The sequence below is a fragment of the Cucurbita maxima genome, unplaced genomic scaffold, assembly GCF_002738345.1.
Source record: "Cucurbita maxima cultivar Rimu unplaced genomic scaffold, Cmax_1.0 Cma_Scf02118, whole genome shotgun sequence".
Classification (NCBI taxonomy): domain Eukaryota; kingdom Viridiplantae; phylum Streptophyta; class Magnoliopsida; order Cucurbitales; family Cucurbitaceae; genus Cucurbita; species Cucurbita maxima.
The window spans coordinates 1-2,852 of record NW_019274134.1 but is presented as its reverse complement, the minus strand read 5'-3'; the positions used below and the strand labels follow the sequence as shown (position 1 = coordinate 2,852).

General features: G+C 50.6%; 9 non-coding genes and 1 pseudogene across 9 annotated transcripts; all 10 read right to left on the bottom strand.

The window, feature by feature from the left end:
* Positions 1-149: 149 nt before the first annotated feature.
* On the bottom strand, positions 150-268 carry LOC111475605. Its single transcript, XR_002716601.1, has one exon. It is a non-coding gene; the product is annotated as a 5S ribosomal RNA (ribosomal RNA).
* A 122-nt stretch (positions 269-390) lies between these two features.
* Positions 391-510, bottom strand: LOC111475603 (annotated as a pseudogene).
* Positions 511-643: 133 nt separating this feature from the next.
* Positions 644-763, bottom strand: LOC111475599. The gene has a single exon (XR_002716596.1). It is a non-coding gene; the product is annotated as a 5S ribosomal RNA (ribosomal RNA).
* Positions 764-814: 51 nt separating this feature from the next.
* On the bottom strand, positions 815-934 carry LOC111475598. The gene has a single exon (XR_002716595.1). It is a non-coding gene; the product is annotated as a 5S ribosomal RNA (ribosomal RNA).
* A 135-nt stretch (positions 935-1,069) lies between these two features.
* Positions 1,070-1,189, bottom strand: LOC111475608. The gene has a single exon (XR_002716603.1). It is a non-coding gene; the product is annotated as a 5S ribosomal RNA (ribosomal RNA).
* Positions 1,190-1,420: 231 nt separating this feature from the next.
* On the bottom strand, positions 1,421-1,539 carry LOC111475606. The gene has a single exon (XR_002716602.1). It is a non-coding gene; the product is annotated as a 5S ribosomal RNA (ribosomal RNA).
* A 133-nt stretch (positions 1,540-1,672) lies between these two features.
* Positions 1,673-1,791, bottom strand: LOC111475601. The gene has a single exon (XR_002716598.1). It is a non-coding gene; the product is annotated as a 5S ribosomal RNA (ribosomal RNA).
* A 133-nt stretch (positions 1,792-1,924) lies between these two features.
* Positions 1,925-2,043, bottom strand: LOC111475600. The gene has a single exon (XR_002716597.1). It is a non-coding gene; the product is annotated as a 5S ribosomal RNA (ribosomal RNA).
* A 237-nt stretch (positions 2,044-2,280) lies between these two features.
* On the bottom strand, positions 2,281-2,399 carry LOC111475604. Its single transcript, XR_002716600.1, has one exon. It is a non-coding gene; the product is annotated as a 5S ribosomal RNA (ribosomal RNA).
* Positions 2,400-2,532: 133 nt separating this feature from the next.
* On the bottom strand, positions 2,533-2,651 carry LOC111475602. Its single transcript, XR_002716599.1, has one exon. It is a non-coding gene; the product is annotated as a 5S ribosomal RNA (ribosomal RNA).
* Positions 2,652-2,852: the final 201 nt, after the last annotated feature.

Here is a 2,852-nt window from a genome sequence, read left to right as displayed (position 1 = left end):
GTATGATCGCACCCGACATGCCATGCGCACAAAATCGGATTTAACGCATGCGGGGCGGCATGATCGAAACGCGATGGGCGTGAGCGGGGGAGGGGTTCTCATTTGTAGAGAAAGGAAGAAAAGAACTGGGAGAAATTGAAAGAAAAAAAGGGGTGCAACACGAGGACTTCCCAAGTGGTCACCCAACTTAGTACTACTCTCGCCCATGCACGCTTAACTGCGGAGTTCTGATGGGATCCGGTGCATTAGTGCTAGTATGATCGCACCCGACATGCCATGCGCACAAAATCGGATTTAACGCATGCGGGGCGGCATGATCGAAACGCGATGGGCGTGAGCGGGGGAGGGGTTCTCATTTGTAGAGAAAGGAAGAAAAGAACTGGGAGAAATTGAAAGAAAAAAAGGGGTGCTCCCAAGTAGTCACCCAACTTAGTACTACTCTCGCCCAAGCACGCTTGACTGCGGAGTTCTGATGGGATCCGGTGCATTAGTGCTGGTATGATCGCACCCGACATGCCATGCGCATAAAATCGGATTTAACGCATGTGGGGCGGCATGATCGAAACGCGATGGGCGTGAGCGGGGGAGGTTCTCATTTGTAGAGAAAGGAAGAAAAGAACTGGGAGAAATTGAAAGAAAAAAAGGGGTGCAACCACGAGGACTTCCCAAGTGGTCACCCAACTTAGTACTACTCTCGCCGAAGCACGCTTAACTGCGGAGTTCTGATGGGATCCGGTGCATTAGTGCTGGTATGATCGCACCCAACATGCCATGCGCACAAAATCGGATTTAACGCATGCGGGGCGGAAAAAAAGGGGTGCAACCACGAGGACTTCCCAAGTGGTCACCCAACTTAGTACTACTCTCGCCCAAGCACGCTTAACTGCGGAGTTCTGATGGGATCCGGTGCATTAGTGCTGGTATGATCGCACCCGACATGCCATGCGCACAAAATCGGATCTAACGCATTCGGGGCGGCATGATCGAAACGCGATGGGCGTGAGCGGGGGAGGGGTTCTCATTTGTAGAGAAAGAAAGAAAAGAACTGGGAGAAATTGAAAGAAAAAAAGGGGTGCAACCACGAGGACTTCCCAAGTGGTCACCCAACTTAGTACTACTCTCGCCCAAGCACGCTTAACTGCGGAGTTCTGATGGGATCCGGTGCATTAGTGCTGGTATGATCGAACCCGACATGCCATGCGCACAAAATCGGATTTAACGCATGCGGGGCGGCATGATCGAAACGCGATGGGCGTGAGCGGGGGAGGTTCTCATTTGTAGAGAAAGGAAGAAAAGAACTGGGAGAAATTGAANTAACGCATGCGGGGCGGCATGATCGAAACGCGATGGGCGTGAGCGGGGGAGGTTCTCATTTGTAAAGAAAGGAAGAAAAGAACTGGGAGAAATTGAAAGAAAAAAAGGGGTGCAACACGAGGACTTCGCAAGTGGTCACCCAACTTAGTACTACTCTCGCCCAGGCACGCTTAACTGCGGAGTTCTGATGGGATCCGGTGCATTAGTACTGGTATGATCGCACCCGACATGCCATGCGCACAAAATCGGATTTAACGCATGCGGGGCGGCATGATCGAAACGAGATGGGCGTGAGCCGGGGAGGTTCTCATTTGTAGAGAAAGGAAGAAAAGAACTGGGAGAAATTGAAAGAAAAAAAGGGGTGCAACACGAGGACTTCCCAAGTGGTCACACAACTTAGTACTACTCTCGCCCAAGCACGCTTAACTGCGGAGTTCTGATGGGATACGGTACATTAGTGCTGGTATGATCGCACCCGACATGCCATGCGCACAAAATCGGATTTAACGCATGCGGGGCGGCATGATCGAAACGCGATGGGCGTGAGCGGGGGAGGTTCTCATTTGTAGAGAAAGGAAGAAAAGAACTGGGAGAAATTGAAAGAAAAAAAGGGGTGCAACACGAGGACTTCCCAAGTGGTCACCAAACTTAGTACTACTCTCGCCCAAGCGCGCTTAACTGCGGAGTTCTGATGGGATCCGGTGCATTAGTGCTGGTATGATCACACCTGACATGCCATGCGCACAAAATCGGATTTAACGCATGCGGGGCGACATGATCGAAACGCGATGGGCGTGAGCGGGGGAGGTTCTCATTTGTAGAGAAAGGAAGAAAAGAACTGGGAGAAATTGNAAAATCGGATTTAACGCATGCGGGGCGGCATGATCGAAACGCGATGGGCGTGAGCGGGGGAGGTTCTCATTTGTAGAGAAAGGAAGAAAAGAACGAGAAATTGAAAGAAAAAAAGGGGTGCAACTCGAGGACTTCCCAAGTGGTCACCCAACTTAGTACTACTCTCGCCCAAGCACGCTTAACTGCGGAGTTCTGATGGGATCCGGTGCATTAGTGCTGGTATGATCGCACCCGACATGCCATGCGCACAAAATCGGATTTAACGCATGCGGGGCGGCATGATCGAAACGCGATGGGCGTGAGCGGGGGAGGTTCTCATTTGTAGAGAAAGGAAGAAAAGAACTGGGAGAAATTGAAAGAAAAAAAGGGGTTAAACACGAGGACTTCCCAAGTGGTCACCCGACTTAGTACTACTCTCGCCCAAGCACGTTTCACTGCGGAGTTCTGATGGGATCCGGTGCATTAGTGCTGGTATGATCGCACACGACATGCCATGCGCACAAAATCGGATTTAACGCATGCAGGGCGGCATGATCGAAACGCGATGGGCGTGAGCGGGGGAAGACAGATTGAAAGATAGATTTCATCATCTCGTTCGCATGTGATTGTTGCATTTAACCTCAATAGTGGATGACATACTGAGTATTTCTTAAAATACTCAAGCCATGTGCTACTATATTTTTTTC